Here is a 19,816-nt window from a genome sequence, read left to right on the forward strand (position 1 = left end):
TGGAGACACTCGAGGAAGGAAACTGAAGTTACATCTACAACAAAACCATAATGCTGGACAATCTCAGCTGGTCTGACAGCAGGTCATGGGGGGCACAGCGGTTAGCACTGCTGCATCACAGCTCCAGGGACCCGGGTTCAATCCCGGCCTCAGTGACTGTCTGTGCGGAGTCGGCACGTTCTCCCCGTGGCTGCGTGGGTTTCCTCCGGGTGCTCTGGTTTCCTCCCACAGTCCAAAGATGTGCAGGTTAGGTGGGTTAGCCATGCTAAATTGCCCCTTAGTGTCCATAAAGGATAGGTGAGGTCATGGGGATAGGGTGGAGACATGGGCTCAAGTAGGGTGCTCTTTCCAAGAGCCGGTGCAGACTCGATGGGCTGAATGGCCTCTTTCTGCCCTGTAAATTCTATGATGTAGCATCTGCGGAGAGGGAAGGGAGCTGACGTTTCGAGTCTGGATGATTCTTCGTCTGAAATTCAGTTATCTGGGGCTTCATATGTTTAGTTGGATGTAGAATGTCTCACGGGCACAGTTTGAGGGAAAACAAGTCTGCTGTCTTGGCCTACATCCCTCTTTGGGCTAAGGCCATCAAAGGCAATTCATCTGCTGTTTGTGAATTGCTGTGTGCAAGTTGGTCTGTTCGTTAACATAAAAACAACGAGACCAAAAAGCAATCAAAAGTAAATTATCTTGGGATGTCCCCACGGGAAGGTGTGTAAAGTGAAGCCTTTCCCTAGGCAGATGGTTTCAGTGCCACTGCAAGATACGTTTCCATGTTGGTGATTGGTATGATCTGCTCAAAGTGAAATGGCAGGATATGGTTGAACTGCGGAACATTTCTCATATCTTGGGAGTAAGTACTAGGATTGCTAGGTGAACCACACATTGGCTCCGTGCCTGCAGTCTTCAGCAAGTCTCAACTCCCAAATGGAATCCAGACATATCCGCAGGGGAAAGGGAGGAGAATTCAAAGGATAGTTAGTTACTCCCTCATGTGCATCTCCCAGTGAACAGCCACACTATTATCAGGAAACGGTACTCCACCTATGCTCTGGGAAAAGAAAGGTATGAAACATCGGAGACTCAAAAGGTAGAAAAGTAACAACATGGTGAACAGAGATTGATTTGTGCATGGCATGAATTTTCTGTTAGCAGTTTTAAATTGTTTATATTTTATATTAAACAATAGCACCTCTAAGCTTGATACCATTAATAAAACGCTATTTACATATTCAGTGTCTTTGATGTTTTCTAAGCAAAATGATGGAGGAATGATGGTGTTGGCAGCGTACAAAGTAAACAGCCACTGACACTGCTGGCGCAAGTTACTTTGAAATAACTATATCAGCTTGTGATTCACAAACCAGCTCCTGGGAGAAGATGACAGCTCTTTGGTAGAATTCACTCTTCTCGTCACTGTGCACCTATCGACATGATCCCGCTGGAAATACTCCTTCCGGACACAGTGGTGTTTTCAGTGCACGCTGATACAAGACACAGCACGGACCCAGCATGAGGGGAATAAATCTCAGGGAGGGTAGAGTGTCACAGGACATAAGATCAAACATTTGTGTGCAGTCTTACAGATTTGAAAAGTTGCTAACTATGAAGTTGTACAGTAATCGGAAAGCCTTGACTAGTGTCAGGCATGAGCCTATTACTGCTCAGTGATCCTGTATTGTGCAGGGTACACATTTTCTCTACAGTTACTCTGGGCATTCTCAGCATAACATTATAACATAACCCCTTCTGTGCAATAGGTTCAGACTGGGAGAGGGGTGGGGGAGCAGGAATGTGGTAATAAATTGTTCCACTAATTGGAATCTTCTGCTTACCAATAGGGCAGAAATCAACTATGGTTACCATGTTAATAAGATAAAAACATTTAAAATGGATCAATTAGTCTGTTATGTGATGGTTACACATGACGCCGAAAGCTGCAGTATTACATAATCTTAAACTGCACATATAAATCATCATCCACTTTACCTTCTGCAAATGTGAGAATTTCTTATAAAAACACTTATGATGATCCATTATGGATTATTAAGATGTCGTACACTGAATAGGTGAAACAGACCAGCAAAGTCATGATTTCAACATCAGTTCAGATAGTGTCACCAGTTAACATAAGAGTAGGTGACCTGAGGACGGCACATGGCACAGTGGTTAGCGCTGCTGCCTACGGCGCTGAGGACCCGGGTTCAATCCCAGCCTCGGGTCACTGTCCGTGTGGAGTTTGCACACTCTCCCCGTGTCTGCGCGGGTTTCACCCCCACACCCCAAAGATGTGCAGGGTAGGTGGATTGATCACGCTAGATTGGATTTGCTTATTGTCACGTGTACCGAGGTACAGTGAAAAATATTGTTCTGCGAGCAGTTCAAACAGATCATTTAGTACATGAAAGAAAAATAAAAGAAAAATACATAATAGGGCAACACAATGTAAACACATAGACACTGGCATCGGGTGAAGCATTAGGGATGTAGTATTAATGAGGTCAGTCCGTAAGGGGGTCGTTTAGGAGTCTGGTAACAGCAGGGAAAATATTGCCCCTTAATTGGAAAAAAAACAATTGGGTACTCTAAATTTTAAAAAAAGCAAGTGTCCTGCTGTGGTGGTATGTATTAGGGGTTTTAAGGTACCCTGTGATGCCGAGAGGCTATTGGTGGATAGACACTGGGTCCCGATTGGATCAGCCGCCTGCTGGCTCCACCCAGTAAGGCGGAGTATAAGAGCCTGGGTTCTCCCAGCAGCCGCATTCTGTAACTGTGCTGCTGGGGAACAAGTCTGCGTAATAAAGCCATCGTTCGACTCCTTCTCATCTCGTCTCGTGAGTGATTGATTGTGCTACACCTGCTCTATATTATATGCAATTTCATTGAATTTGGTAAAATGTCCACACTTCCTTGTGTTCTGTCACATTACTTGGTGCTCACAGATGCCGAAAGTGATGGTCTTAAAGTTCTGTGCATCTCAACAGCACTGAGAAATGAACGCTGGCTCACTGAGAGCCTTTCCATGGGCAAAGGGAGTCAGTGGGCATTGCCTGAGGACAGGACTTGGGGAGTAGGTTGCTTCTTTGAGTGCTGATTTGGGAAGTGAAAAACTGGGATCCCTCAGATCAGTCAATTATTAGCTTAATTCATTCAAGGGATGTGGGCATTGCTGGCTTTGCCAGTATTTATTGCCCATCGCTAATGCCCTTGAGAAGATGGTGGTGAGCTGTCTTCTTGAACCGCTGCAGTCCATGTGACGTCGGTGCAGCCACAGTGCTGTTAGAGAGGGAGTTCCAAGATTTTAACCCAGCGACAGTGAAGGGACAGCAATAAATTTCCAAGTCAGGATGGTGAGTGGCTTGGACGGGAACGTCCATGGGTCGTGTTGCCACAGATCTGCTGCCCTTGCCCGATGATAATGGCCGAGGGTTTGGAAGATGCTGGTATTCCTGTAGCTGGGAAGTAGGGTAGGTTGGATAACCCACATCCTTGTTCATTGGTTCGATATTCTTGCTTTTCTTTGAAGTAACAATTCAGGTTTTCCTTACCTATCAATGTAATTTAAGATTTTAGATAATTCTACAAGGTCTCCTTTAACTATTTTCAATCTAGTCTGCAAACCTGAACTTTCTCTAATATATCCGCAGTATCCTACACAATCTGTACCCAGGGGGTTTGTTCAAATAAAGGGACCTGCTTTGCAAAATGTGCTGAAAACAGCTTCTCCATTTGGCAGACCATCCAGGCTTCAAGCAAGCACAGTCCCTCATTCGCCAAATTTACAAAATTGGAGCTAATAACAACAGCAGCTTGCACTTATAAAGCATCTTTAGCACAGTAAAACATCCCAAGGCAATATCACAGGAACATTCTCAAACAAAAGGTGAGACTGAACTACATTAGGAACCAGGTGATCAAAGCCTTGTCAAGGAGATAGGTTTAGGAGCCACTTAAAGGAGGAGAGAAGGTGGAGAGGGTGAAAGGTTTGGGATTGAAATTGCAGAGCTCAGAGAATGGGCAGCTGAAGGAATGGCCACCAACAGTGGAGCAATGGGAGTTGGGAATCCTCAGGAAGACCTGTATTGGAGTTTGGTAGCTGTCAAGGTGCATCGCAATGGTTACCCCTACTGATACTGACAGATCCTATGCAATTCTCTAAGCATTGATACAATCCTGGGGAAATCTACAAATAATGTTCCATTCTTGGGAATCCCCTGTAACCAATGGCCCATTCCGAATGACCCTTTCATAGATTTCATAGAATTTACAGTGCAAAAGGAGGCCATTCGGCCCATCGAATCTGCACCAGCTCTTTGAAAGAGCACCGTACCCAAGCCCACACCTCCACCCTATCCCCATAACCCAGTAACCCCACCCAACACTAAGGGCAAGTTTGGACACTAAGGGCAATTTAGCTTGGCCAATCCACCTAACCTGCACATCTTTGGACTGTGGGAGGAAACCGGAGCACCCGGAGAAAACCCACGCACACTCGGGGAGAACGTGCAGACTCCGCACAGTGACCCAAGCCAGGAATCGAACCTGGGATCCTGGAGCTGTGAAGCAATTGTGCTAACCACTATGCTACCGTGCTGCCCCATGTGCATTGAATTCTGAGATCAACTGTAGGTATTGATGCACTGAACAAACTCCCTGCATATGGATAGCACATGCAGGGGGAGGTAGGCCTAGAGCCTACATCTTGTCTTAAAGGGGTATAGGCTGCAATTGTGAAGGGGGCAACAAATCTGGCATTAACACGTGCACAATGACGTGTTCGGCTACAGACGTTTACTGTAAGTATTGCAGCAATGGAGTTCCTGTCCTAACTAAAGGAAAACAATATTAATTCAGAAGGCATTTCCAAATGCAGAAAAGAGTAGTGCAATCTGATGCCGACCTTTCAGCCAGCGGATGATCTTGTGAACTCCCTCAATCTGAGGGATGTCACTTTGTGAACCTACGCTGCGAGTCACATTCCCTCTCACACCAGAAACATCTCTTAGCCCAGCCACTAACACCTCCAGGTGTCATGAAAACCAGAATCAATCAAAACCCCTCTGATTCATTCCGTATTCCAGAGAGCAAACATTTGCTTTAACCACAGAGCCCATTATAGGTTTGAATCCATCAACTATTGAGAGACACATTCATGGTGATTCTTATTAATGCATTGTTATCATAAAGACGATACAAGAGCCCCAAGAACAGGAGATTGAATGCTAGAATCATTTGAAGTGGCACTGTTAATAATGACTGTTTTTCTGCCAGTAACAGACAGGAAGGATATTGCAGCGATTAAAAAATACTGGATGGTGAATGTAGTTTATAAATATACCTGTATTTTCTTTTGGGTTGCTAAGAGACAAATGGAGGATAGGGGTCCACGCTCAAATCATGGTGGATTCAGTTGAAAGGGAATAACATAGGTCCTGCTGCAAAACAGATTTGACACCAGACACCCGTGGAGAAAGAGATAGCTTGTCACCCAAGGACTGGAGGGCTGTCACCCATTGTACTGAGCAGTCCAGAAAAGTCAGATCAAAGGCTAAAGGTGTGGGTGTGGAGAGTGCCGAAACAGGAATGAAACATTTAAGCCATACTGCCCTCTGTAAATGTCACAAAGTTATTACAATGAAGTCTCATAACATAAGACCATGCGAAATAGGAGTTGGGGTAGGCCATTTGACCCTTGAGCCCTGTTGCATCGATTACGGTTGATCTGCCAGCTCGACTTCTCCTTCCAGCATTTTCCCCTCAGTTCCCGTTGTATCCAAAGACCTCTCAACCTCTGTCTTGAATATACTCCATTTATACATGTAGTAATCCAGGAGTCATGAAGAGGAAGGTTTAAACAAGTTTATTCTGAACATAAAAGTGAAGTCGCACCAGCGGGGTACATCACAAGTGTCTAGGCCCGGGACTAATGGAATCCCGGTCCGGGTCTAGGACGACATTTAAAGGGTCCCAGCTGGGTGGGCCCCTGCCCGTTGCCATGGGAACCCGTACTCCGCGAGCCCCATGTGGAGATTGGTAAGTAATTCCCCGTGGTCCTGGTAAGGATTATCACAATACTCAACTCACCATCCCATTCTGAAGGGCAATTAGAGATGGGCAATAAATACTGGCATAACTCCAAAGAATCTTTGAAAATACTCAATGACTTAAGCATTCACAGTTCTCTGAGGTACAGAATTCCACCTACCCCAATAACCTAGCACCCTCTTGCTTGCCAAGAATCGATCCACCTTTTGCCATTTGCCCTCGATTTATTTTCTGTGCCAGCATGTTAACTTCCTGTCAATCATGTACAGTGGACATCAGGAAATGAAATGAAATGAAAATCGCTTATTGTCACAAGTAGGCTTCAAATGAAGTTACTGTGAAAAGTCCCTAGTCGCCACATTCCGGCGGCTGTTACGGGAATCGAACCGTGCTGCTGGCCTGCCTTGGTCTGCTTTCAAAGCCAGCGATTTAGCCCTGTGCTAAACAGCCCATTCGGAGGGGGGCATCTTTAGTGTAGCGGTAGTGTCACCGGACTAGTAATGCTGAGGACCAGGCTAACATTCTGGGGACATGGGTTCAAATCCCACTACAGCAGTTAGCGGAATTTAAATTCAATTAATAAATCTGGAATTAAAAAGAGCTGTGACCAGGGCAGCTATCCTTGATCGTTGTAAGAATCCATCTGGTCTGGCCTCCACATGACTCCAGACCCACGGAAATGCAGCTGACTCTTAATTGCCCTCTGAAATGGCCTAACAAGCCATTCCGTTGAAGGGCAATTAGGGATGGGCAACAATTGTTGACTTTACCAGCAACGCCTAAATCCCATGAAAGAACGAAGAGGAAAACAAATCCCATCATTGTAAAAATTATGCTGTTTTTATTTTTCCCACACAAGTGGATAACCTCCCAGTTTGACACTTGTGGTACCGCGAGAGCCAACCACCTTCAGCTGCATTATCAATGACCTCCCTTCCATCGTAAAGTCAGAAGTGGGGATGTTTGCGGATGACTGAACAATATTCAGCACCATTCGCGATTCCTCAGATCATGAAGCAGTTTCTGTCCAAATGCAGCAAGACCTGGACAATATCCAGGCTTGGGCTGCCAAGTGGCAAGTTACATTCGCACCACTCAGATGTCAGGCAATGACCATCTCCTACAAGAGAGGATCTAACCACCGCCCCCTTGACATTCAATGACATTATTTTCGCTGAATCCCCCACAATCAACATCCTTGGGGTTACCATTGATCAGAAACTGAACTGTACTAGCCACATTGATACTGTAGAAACCAGGGCAGGTCAAAGGCGAGGAATCCTACGGCGAGTTCACCTCCTGACCCCCCAAAGCCTGACCACCATCGACAAGGCACAAGTCAGGAGTGTAATGAATACCCTTCACTTGCCTGGATGAGTGCAGCTCCAACAGCACTCAAGAAGCTTGACACCATCCAGGACAAAGCAGTCTACTTGATTGCTTCCACTAATATTCAAACACTACACTGACGAACAGTGGCAGCCATGTGTACCATCTACAAGATGCACTGCAGTAACACACCAAGGCTCCTTAGACACACTTTCCAAACGCACGACCATATCCATCTAGAAGGACGAGAAAAGCAGATACCTGGGAACCCCACCAAGTTCCGCTCCAAGTCACTCACCACACTGGCTTGGAAATATATCACCGCTCCTTCTCTGTCGCTGGGGTAACATCCTGGAACCCTGTCCCTAACAGCACTGTGGGTGTACCTACACCTCAAGGACTGCAGCGGTTCAAGAAGGCAGCTCACCACTACCTTCTGAAGGGCAACTAGGGCTGGGTAATAAATGCTGGCCTAACCAGTGAAGCCCACATCCCGTAGATGAATTTTTTAAAAACCCGCTAATTAAATCCTATCAATCCAAAAATGTTCTGTTTGTCCCAACCCCCTGTTTTCTGTCCATTAACCATCCTCTATGCAGCTTGATCTATTACCCCCAGTTCCTTGAGCCCTAAATGTATCTCAAACAGTGTTCAGGGTCCTTGCCAGAAAATGCCCTGCTGAAGAGTATCTGTGGCAAGGTGGCAAGGTCTTCACCAGCACAAAAATCCCTCCTGATCCCATTTGTTCCTTTGTGCAGTGTCTGATGAAAACACTTCACAACTGCCATTAAAAGAACTCACAAAAACTGGGGGAAAGACCACATTGAGAGATGGAAGCTCACTGTCTAAACCTCATGCAAAGAATGAGTCTTATCAAGACCCTATTCAGGAACAGCCCTGAACTTCAAGCCCCATTTAAAAACAAGTCACATCATTGCAGCATTTTCAAAATTATTCTCGGAATTCTCTGCAAAGTGAATTCCCCACGGGGACATAAAGGTAATCTGTAGATTTTGATATTACGACGGTAAGGATTATGGAGACAGAGGAATAGTAGGCAGGGGTGAAAGTGCTGCCAATTTCATAGAGGATTTCATTGCTTCATGCCACGAGATGCGAAATAGAGAATTAATCTAAATCAACTTTAAGTTTAGAAAAATGAAGGAGAAAATTCACCAATAACCAACTTAATTTAACCTATGCTAATTTGTTTTCAAATTTCCTCTACAAAGATGCAAACACCAGACATGGCTGATTAATTACACTGAGTAAGTGTCTGATTGAAAATACTCAAAATGTTTCCTAAACGTTGAGATTTATTTGGGGACACCAGAACTGGAGTGCCAAAACCTGAAACCCATTCCGGAGCTACAGACAACGTTAGTGTCCGCTTGGTTGAATCCCAAAAGATTCCACAGTGCATGCAAGGTGGCAGGAACTGTTGGAAACAATAAAAGATGCTATCATCTCTATCATCTCAATATCCCTCACCTCCATTGAACTATCATTTCACCAGATCCCTCACTCTCAGCTACCTGCCTTCTTGGCCTATCCCTCAAATCCACCCACTTACACCCTCATCAGCTCCATCTGCTCACCTTCCCACCATACCCATGACCTCCACCGATCCACTCCACAATATTCCTCAAACCCACTTACCCACCTTTCCACCATCTCCCTCAGCCCATTCACATCCAGAAGCTTTTTCTAGGATTGTGCAGTGTGGAGCTTTATGTGGGGCAGTACAGGATGGATAGTTGCGTACCGGCCATGTGCCTGATGGAGGGGTGCAATTATCTCATAGGCAATGTTTGAGGAAATGGAGTTCACACTACTGGCATGCATGGTTCCATTGCAATATGCAAACATTATAGTCCCATGCTTTATTTTATATCAGCCCAAACCATATCCCCAAATACTGAATACAGCAGGTGTCCCAGGATATGTGTTCTGATACAAACCCTACACCTTTTGGTACAGAATACTACAGCTGAGGTCCACCTAGTGTCTTGTTTAACTTCAGCATGATCTCTTTGCTTTTGTACCCTAAGTGCCTATTAAGAAAGCCCAAGATACTGTATTAACTGCTCTCCCCTCCTGTCCTACTACTTTCAATGATCTATGCAGATATACATCCATGTCCCTCTGCTCCTGCACCCCCTTAAGAATTGTACCCCTTATTTTATAATGTTGCTCCATGTTCTTCCTACCAAAAGACATCACCTCACACTTTTCCACATTGAACTTCATCTGCCACCTATCTGCCCACTTCACTGACTTGTCTATGTCCTCTTGAAGTTCTGATCTGTCCTCCTCACAGTTTACAATGCTTCCATGCTTCCAAGTTTCATTTTATCCGCAAACTTAAAATTTTTCCCTTTCACACCAAGATATGTATCGGGAAAAGCAAGGGTCCCAAAACCAACCCCAGGAACTCCACCACAAGCCTTCCTCCAGCCCGAAAAATATCCATTGATCATTACTTTCTGCTTCCTATTGTTCAGCCAATTTTGTATCTACTGTCTCTTTTAAGCAGTTATGTTGCTTTTTCCTCGCCAGTTTCTTTTTTCATTATTCTCGGGGGTTGCTGACTATGATTGCACCATATTACAAACAGATGAGTGTGGACTTTCCTTTGAGAGTTCTGAGCACTATCATAATTGAAATGGGGATTAGGAGTTCATGAGGAGCCAACAAATGCAAAGGAAGCAGGAAAGACTTTTCATTTATACAATGCCTGAAGTGCTTTTGAAGTGTAGTCAGTGCTGTGATGAAGTGGAATATTTTCACACAGTCCACCTGGGATTCAAAAGCATTGTCAACTATGGCAATGTGCTTAACACAGTTTGTCTGCTCCTCACAATGAGGAGTTCGTACTGGATACTATAAATGTTCCGGAGGCCCGAGAAGGTGAATCAAAAATGGATGTTTATTTTCAATCAAAAAAAATAGGCGGCAATGCAGAGTACAGCACATCGGCCCCAACCGGGGCCGCCAATCATGCCGGTCCCAATCCAGGCCAGCTTTTAAGGGTTGTTTCTAAGAACCCCGGCTGATGTCCCTCCGCCCATCAGCGGGGAAGCTCATATCCCACGAGCCCCACGGAGAGATCAATCGGGTCATCCCCGTAGGCCTCATGAGGGTTATTAGAGATACACGGGACCTTGTCTGACAGGTGCATAAAGGAAATGACAATGTCCCTTTCTAATTTGTCACTGGCTGATTTGTCGTAGCCGTGGAAACAGTAAGTCAAGCTCAAGGGATAGAAATTGGATGTCACTGCACCCATTTTGTGGGCATAAAATGCCGTAGTCTTGTCTAGGGATTCTCTGCTTCAAAAATGATCGCAAGTCTTGTCCTATGATTCATCCATCCTCCACAGCAAAGCATTCCACTCTTCCACAACTTTCTGTGCAAATAGTTTTTCCTTCTGGTTTTCTTAGTGACCAACCTTCACTATCGACTTCCTAACCTGAGAAAATGAGCTCTTTGTTTCACTTTATCGAAACTTTTTGTATTTCAGGCTTCCAAATCCCTATCCCTGACATCCTCCTGGGGAATATACCAAACTTTCTCTTATCCTTTCATGTGCCTTTTATAATGGGATGGACAAAACAACACACATTACTGTACCTGCCGTTTAACTAATGTTTGGTGAAATTTATAATTACTTCTTTGTTCTTGTTCTCTTTGCCTATTTATAAAACAAGTGTCATGACATCTATATGAACATATCATGGTGCAATCACACACACGCACTGCTGGACAGGAGACGGACCAATCAACACACACACAACATCACAGCCAATCACCAGTGAGAGCACACGCACTATAAAACAGGGAACACCACAGTTCCCGCTCATTCTACCAGGAGATAGCTCAAAGCACAGAGCTCACAGCGCGCCACTCAGACCTACACCATGTGCTGAGTGCCTCTCTAAGATAGTGCTAGGGCTGGGTCCACAGGTTAACTGGTGAAGTACGAACCACAGCCAGAGGTTAACAGTTATTATTGTACAGAATAATAAAACAGAGTTGTACCATCTACAACCGTGTTGGTTCGTTTGTGTATCTGAACACCCAACACGACATGATACCAGGATTGGAAACTCGCCAGCGACTGTGAGACCTACCTGCACCTCTTCAGAGATCCGCCATCCTGCGCCATGGACACCATCAGCCCGCCGCAGCCGCTCCAAATTGCTGGAAATCTCAGCGTCAACTGGAAGCTGTTTAAACAGCGCTTCCAGTTCTTCTTAGAAGCCACTGACAGGGAGACTACATCCGACACCAGGAAGATCGCCCTCCTCCTCTCCACAGCGGGGCAACACGCCATCCACATCTACAGCTCCCTGGCATTCGCGGAAGGCGAGGACAAGACGAAGTACAAGACGGTCCTTCTAAAATTTGAGCAACACTTCAGCGTAGAAGTGAATGAGAGCTTCGAGAGGCACCTCTTCCAGCAGCGCCTGCAGGGTAAGGATGAGCCTTTTCAATCTTTTTTGACACACCTCCGTATCCTCGCGCAGTTCTGCGGCTATGAGGCCAGCTCCAATTCCATGATTCAGGATCAGATCGTTTTTGGGGTCACCTCGGACACCCTACGCCAGCAGCTCCTCAGAATAAAGCGCCTCACCCTAGCCACCGCCATCGAAACCTGCGTCCTCCACGAAAATGCGACCAGCCGGTACTCCCAATTCCAGGCGGCCGAATCGGCACGGCAGGGGTCCTACGAGGCCGAGCGGGTCCAGTCGATCGAGTTCCTCCCGGCCCGCGGCCCGGACGAGGGTGGCCAGTTGCGCGCTTTCCGATGCCTCCCGCGCTTGTACGCGCCAAAAGAGGGGACGGCGCGCAGAGGGGCGTGATGCGCAGGCGCGCTCTATGCAGGACCGCACCGCGCATGCGCGGTGGCACAACGAACGCCATGACGTCACGACGTGTGGCAACTGTGGATCCGCACAATTAAAGCGGCAATGTCCAGCCAAAACTCGACAATGCCTCCGCTGTGGCAGGATGGGCTACTACGCTGCCTGCTGTCGAGCAGCTCAACCTGCCAACGTTTCGCAATTCCGCCAGCCTCGCAGGGACGTGCGGACCATTCAGCCTCCATACACCGAGTCAGACCCTGACGACGTACAGACCGGTGATGACAATGACCGGGAACCCTTCCGCGTTGCGGTGACAGACAGAAATCGGATGTCCCTAAGTAGGACCCACCAGCCGATGCCAGTGCACAGCGTTAATCCGGGCGATGAATGGTGTGCCACCCTAACGGTCAACCGATCACCAATCACATTCCGCTTAGACACTGGTGCCTCTGCCAATCTCATTGCATGGTCAGCTTTCCACACCTTGAAAGTCAAACCACCAATTCGGCCATCCCACTGTCAGTTGGTCGATTACAATGGTAATGTTATCCCGGCCATGGGATCCTGCCAGCTCGAGGTTGCACACAATTCATACACAGCCACACTGTCTTTTGAGATAGTTGGATCCTCGAAGGACTCTCTGCTAGGTGCACAGGCGTGCAAGATCCTCCACCTCATTCAGCAGATACACACTCTGTCTCCAGAAGGCACGTCCGATTTCCCAGATGCAGACTTTAGGGCACAGCTCCACTCGCTCCTCACCCACAACCAGGAGGTTTTCGAGGGCATGGGCACACTGCCCTACACTTACAGAATACGGCTCAAACCGGACGCCACTCCGGTCATTCATGCACCTCGTAGAGTCCCAGCACCACTCAAGGACCGCCTCAAGCAGCAGCTGCAGGATCTGCAGGTCCAAGGAGTGCTTTCCCGGGTCATGGAGCCAATGCCATGGGTCAGCTCCATGGTGTGCGTAAAAAAGCCCTCTGGCGAGCTCCGGATCTGCATCGACCCGAAAGACCTGAACAATAACATCATGAGGGAACACTACCCCATACCCAAGCGGGAAGAAATCACGAGCGAAATGGACTGGGCTACAATTTTTACCAAGCTTGATGCCTCAAAGGGCTTTTGGCAGATTCAGCTGGATCAGTCCAGCAGGAAGCTGTGCACTTTCAACACTCCCTTTGGCAGATACTGCTACAATAGGATGCCGTTTGGCATCATCTCGGCATCCGAGGTGTTTCATCGAATCATGGAACAGATGATGGAGGGCATCGAAGGGATGCGCGTCTATGTTGACGACGTCATCATCTGGTCCACCACACCACAGGAGCACATCAGTCGTCTCCAGCGTGTCTTTGCTCGGATACGAGATCACGGCCTGCGCCTCAACCGAGTCAAGTGTTCTTTTGGCCAAACTGAGCTAAAGTTTCTGGGGGACCACATCTCCCGGTCGGTGTGCGTCCGGATGCCGACAAAGTGGCAGCTATTGCAGCCATGCCGCAGCCGGCAGACAAGAAGGCAGTGCTACGCTTTCTCGGGATGGTCAACTTCCTGGGGAAGTTTATTCCCAACCTTGCCTTGCACACAACGGCTCTTCGCCACCTGGTAAAGATGACTACGGAGTTCCAGTGGCTGCCCGCACACCAGACGGAATGGGAGGAGCTCAAGATCAAGCTCACCACCGCCCCGGTATTGGCGTTCTTCGACACTACTCGAGACACAAAGATCTCGACTGATGCCAGCCAGTCCGGCATTGGGGCGGTACTCCTGCAACGGGACGGCACAGCATCATGGGCCCCGGTCGCCTATGCCTCGCGAGCCATGACCCCCCACAGAACAGCGCTATGCGCAGATTGAAAAGGAGTGCCTGGGTTTGTTAACCGGCATAGATAAATTCCATGACTATGTGTATGGTCTTCTGCAGTTCACCGTGGAGACCGACCATCGCCCCCTGGTCGGCATCATATAAAAGGACCTCAATGAGATGACCCCTCGCCTCCAGCGCATTCTGCTCAAGCTCCGGAGGTACGACTTCCAACTGGTCTACACCCCGGGAAAGGACCTCATCATCGCGGATGCCCTGCCAGAGCAGTGAGCACACCGCCCGAATCGGGGGGGGGGATCGTTTGTCAGGTCGACGCACAAGTAGCCTTCACATCGGCCAATCTGCCGGCTACTGATGCAAGTCTGGCCCACATTCGCCGTGAGACTGCGGCTGACCCCCTTCTACAATGTGTGATGTGCCACATGACGGAAGGATGGCTCAAGGGGCAGTGCCCACAATTCTACAATGTCCGGGACGACTTGGCCGTCATTGATGGTGTCCTCCTAAAGTTGGACCGGATTGTGATCCCACACAGCATGCACCGGCTTGTCCTCGAACAATTACATGAAGGCCATCTCGGGGTTGAAAAGTGCAGGTGGAGGGCCCGAGAAGCTGTGTACTGGCCGGGCATCAGTGACGACATCGCCAACATGGTGCTCAACTGCCCCACCTGCCAAAGGTTTCAGCCGGCGCAACCCCCTGAGACACTTCAGCCCCATGAGTTGGTAACGTCCCCCTGGGCAAAGGTGGGTGTGGACCTTTTTCATGCGCTCGGCAGGGACTACGTTATTATAATTGACTATTTTTCCAATTATCCGGAGGTCATACGCCTGCACGACCTGACATCATCAGCTGTAATCAGCGCTGGTAAAGAAACCTTTGCTCGCCATGGCATTCCGCTTACCGTCATGTCGGACAATGGGCCCTGTTTTGCGAGCCAAGAATGGTCTTCTTTTGCCGCTTCATACGGCTTCACACACTTGACGTCCAGCCCTTTGCATCCCCAGTCGAATGGCAAGGCGGAAAAGGGCGTCCATATCGTGAAGCGGCTCCTCTGCAAGGCTGCTGATGCCGGATCTGACTTCTGCTTAGCCCTGCTGGCCTATCACTCGGCCTCACTGTCCACAGGCCTCTCACCAGCCCAGCTGTTGATGGGTCGCACCCTCAGGACCACTGTGCCGTCTATTCATGTTCCTAAACCCGACCATGCTCCAGTACTGTAAAGGATGCGACAGCAGCGTGCTCAGTAGAAGGTGGCAGATGACACTCCGGCAACTGATCTTCCTGCCCTGGCGCCTGGAGACAACGTCCGCATACACCTGCCAGAGGGTGGCTGGTCGGCAACTGCCGAGGTTCTCCGCCGCGTGGCTCCCCGCTCGTTCCTGGGTCGCATGAATGATGGCTTCATTCGCCGGCGTAATCGGTGGGCCCTTCGTCTGGTTCCGCGCTCGCTACATGATCATGCACCGGTGCCACGCCCTCCTGTTGTCCCTGATGTCGACTTCGTGGAGCTTCCTGCCACTCTGCCTATTCCTCTATCGCCCGTGGCCAGGCCCATTCCTCAGCCGGTGGATCCTGACCCACCCTGGAGGCGGTCAACCCAAATTCGTCGCCCACCTACTAGACTGGACTTATGAGCCTGTTTGCGCATTGGACTCACTGAATTGGTATGTAACAATGTTAATGTATTTCTCTTTTTGTCGTTCCAGGAGTTCTCTTTCGATATTTGATGATTGCACTTGTTTTGTTTGTGGTACAACCTCGTTGCTCTGTTGCACCTGACACCTTCCTATGTATATAGTTTAGCCTCATGTACATGTTGTAAATATTGCACACACATACTCAGCCGCACTCAGTACACACCAATATTTATTACCATATCGGCACATATTCTTGTGAAAAGGGCGGATGTCATGATATCCATATTAACATATCATGATGCAATCACACACACACTGATGGACAGATCGACGGACCAATCAACACACACGCCACATCACAGCCAATCACCAGTGAGAGCACACGCACTATAAAACATGGAACACCACAGTTCCCGCTCATTCTACCAGGAGATAGCTCAGAACACAGAGCTCACAGCGTGTCACTCAGACATACACATCTGCTGAGTGCCTCACTAAGATAGTGCTAGGGCTGGGTCCACAGGTTAACTGGTGAAGTACGAACCACAGCCAGAAGTTAACAGTTGTTATTGTACAGAATAATAAAACAGAGTTGTACCATCTACAACTGTGTTGGTTCATTTGTGTATCGGAATACCCAACACGACAACAAGAACATTACAAAAGTTGCCTTTTTTATGCCTTTATTTACCTGCACTTCCACTTTTGGGGCATTACCTATTTGTGTATCAGGATTCTCTGTTTATTTACAACCTTAACTATCTTCCTATGGAGCTACTGCCATTCCTTGCTTATCTGTCAAAATGCATCAGATTTATCCATCTTAAATTGCATCTACCATTGCACACTGACATACACAAAGACCCCAAATTGTACTTAGACATACACCAAGACCTCACTGACTCCTGGGATACAATGGTTACAATCTTTGCTACACCGTATTCACAGCCTCCCTGGTCTACACTGGGGCAGAGAGTGACAAATTGCAGAGCAAGTTTTCATTATAAATGTGGAAAATAGGAGTTTATAAATGCAAAGTGCAGAAAGGTTTTCAATATACTTTAGATTGATATGTTGTATTGTTGGAAGTGGCATAGAAGGAGTTAACAGCCAAGGTAGCTTAGCTGCAGAAAGCTATCAGCTCAAATCACACCAATCATCTCAGAAAGGACTCTACAAAGATGGTCACACATTTGATGATTTAAAATGTTAATTGGTTAATCACTCTAGGAGATTATTATTCACAAACCCAAACATTTTACAGCCCATGTTTTCCTAATGTCTACTTTCGGACACTCATCTGCTTCAGGTGTCATTTTATTCCCTTTGCCCAGCACGGCTGTCACCAGAAACCTCCCTGCTCACACATCAAAAAGATAGGCCCCCGCCTGGGGTAGAGATTTTCACTGGCAGCTACTTCTAAGACCTTTGAGAAGAGGGCAGGGCCTTTGATTGAATGGAGCCTTCTGTGATTGACAGCTTGGTGGGAAGAGTGTTCATTTTACAGACAGACTGGCAGATCACTAGCTGAGTTCAGTCAGAGAGTAGCCAGTATTTTGAAAGCAGCCACTAGCCGTAAAGCTACATGTCTTTGGTTAGAATCATAGAATCTCTACAGTGCAGCGAGTCTGCACTGACCCTCCAAACACTCTACCGAGGCCCGCCTCGGTTAGTTCTTGCTGAGACTGAGGGGTGTTACAGTAAAGTTTGAAGTCTTTGGGCGGGATCCTCTAATAATGGGGCTATGTCCCCACGCCGGCGTGAAAACCGGCGCCAACGACTCTGGCGTCAACAGCCCCCGAAAGTAAGGAATTCTCCCCTTCCTAGGCGGCTAGGTTGGCGCCGGAGTGGTCCCCGCAGCTCCAGCCAGCGCAGAACGGCCCACACGAGTTTGCCCATGTGCGGAACGGCCGCGTATTTCCGCGCATGCTTGGAGGTTCCTTTCTCTGTGCCGGCCCCCAGGCAATATGTCGGAGCCCTACATGTGCCCGGCGTGGAGTAAAGTAGGCCCCCACGGAACCAGCCCGCCCGCCGATCGGTAGGCCCCGTTTGCGGACCAGGCCACCGTGGGGGCCGCACCCCTGGGGTCGGATCGCCCCCCCCTCCCCTCCAGGACGGCCCCCGCACACTCACCTTCCAGGTCCCACCGTGTGGGAGCTGAGTAATCCACGCCGGCGGGACTTGGCCAAATGCGTCGGCCACTCGGCCAATCGGGTCCCGGAGAATCGCCGGGGGGGTGGGGGTGGCCGTTGTCAACAACTCCCGACCAGCATGGCGACGATCCCGTGGGCGCCCAAAATATGGCGCCGGAGAATGAGGTAGCCGGCGTCGGGGCACCGAGTCGGAGAATCCCGGTCAATGTATTTCCATTTAAAGGCGCCTGAGAACATAGGAGAGTAATTGTGTCGATAATGTTTTAAATATCAACGTTCCACAGAAATATATGTCTCATTATGTTAAACCGCGTACTGTGTTTGTTCAACCATCTTATCTAAACACCAGTTATTGGTTGAAAGCTGTATTGATTTGCTGAGCCTTTGGTATTCCCTTCAGTGTTCTGCTGTAACTTCAGCAAGAAAAATAGCATAAAAGTGCTAACCACAGCCATTTGTCCTGTTTCTACAACAGGATTTCCACAGTCTTCTGCTGACAAAGTTTCAGTGAAAGTTGTGCCTCAGAATGTGTATCCAGTCCACCTTTCAGAGAGAGGCAAGTTCACATCATCTGATGGCTCCTAGTAGCTGGTGTACAAGCTCAAGGTTTTCTGTGATGATCCCCGATTACACTGCCCCTTCCTCAATGTTGAAAAATGTTACAAGGCAAAAAGATCGTAAGTGATGCGAGGGAAGGCTTACAGGCGTGGCTGGGGTTACTGCGAAACTGAGAAAGCCTCACGTGTGCGAATAAAGGTCTGAAAATTGGTTTGCGTTGCTAAATGAACACATTCCACATGATTCAATCTGGTTTCACCAGATAGTGGCGGACTACATATAATCCTGACAGGGGGTTGGTTAGCTCAGATGGCTGGTTCGTGATCCAGAGCGACACCAACAGCATGGGTTCCATTCCCGTACTGACTGAGGTTATCCATGAAGGCCCCGGGTGGGATTCTCCCAACGGGGGTCTAAGTGCCGACGCCGGAGTAAAAACCGGAGTGTTTTACTCCGGCATCGGCGCCCGTTCCTAGACCCCATTCCGGGGCCTCCGTGGGGCTGGCAGGGACGTGGCGTGATTTGCGGGGGCGGGGCCTCGGCACGGCGTCAGAGACCCGGCGCTGCGTAAAAGGCAGTTGGGCCGCGTCCTCCTGCACATGTGCGGGTTACGCGCGCCGGCCCCGACCCAACATGGGATTGGCGTTCAGGGGCCGGCCGCGGCGGAATGTAGGCCCGGAGGGGGAGAGGCCGGCCCACCGATCGGTGGGCCCCGATCGCGGGCCAGACCCCATCGGAGGCCCACCCCCCTGGTGAAGGAGCCCCCCCCCCCCCCCACCCCCACAGGCCGCCCCCCCGAGCGTTCCCGCAGATTTCCCGCCGGCAGCGACCAGGGGTGAACGGCGCCGGCGGGACTCTGTCGTGTCGGAGCAGCCGCTCGACCCAGAGAATCGGCGGTCCTGCCAATTCCAGCGGCCCGCGGCCATCGCCGCACCAAACGCGCCGGATCAAATGGCGCCGATTCTCCGCACCTCGGAGAATTGCACGCCGGCGTGGGGTGTCGTGGCGCGATTGCTCCGATTCTCCGGCCCGGCTTGGAGAATTGTCCCCCCAGATCGTCTCAACCGTGCCCCTTTCTTGAGGTGTGATGACCCTCAGGTTGAATCACCACCAGTCAGCCTATGGTCCTTGGGGACTATGGTGACTTTCATTTCATAATCCTGGCAAGATAACTATAGGCCCTTTAATTACATCAACTTTGAATAAGATAATGCGAACCATACAAAGGAATAGATTGTTGGATTATCTGTCGATAATGGTTTAATACATCAGAAAAGCTGGGTTTAAGAGGGGAAGCTCTAGCTTGACAGGCCCCTTCCACTTCTTTGGCAACATTGCAAATAACGCAGACAAACACAGTACTTAAAATGTAGTTTATTTGGATTTTTAAAAGCT

This window comes from Scyliorhinus torazame, chromosome 18 (genome assembly GCF_047496885.1).
Source record: "Scyliorhinus torazame isolate Kashiwa2021f chromosome 18, sScyTor2.1, whole genome shotgun sequence".
Classification (NCBI taxonomy): Eukaryota; Metazoa; Chordata; class Chondrichthyes; order Carcharhiniformes; family Scyliorhinidae; genus Scyliorhinus; species Scyliorhinus torazame.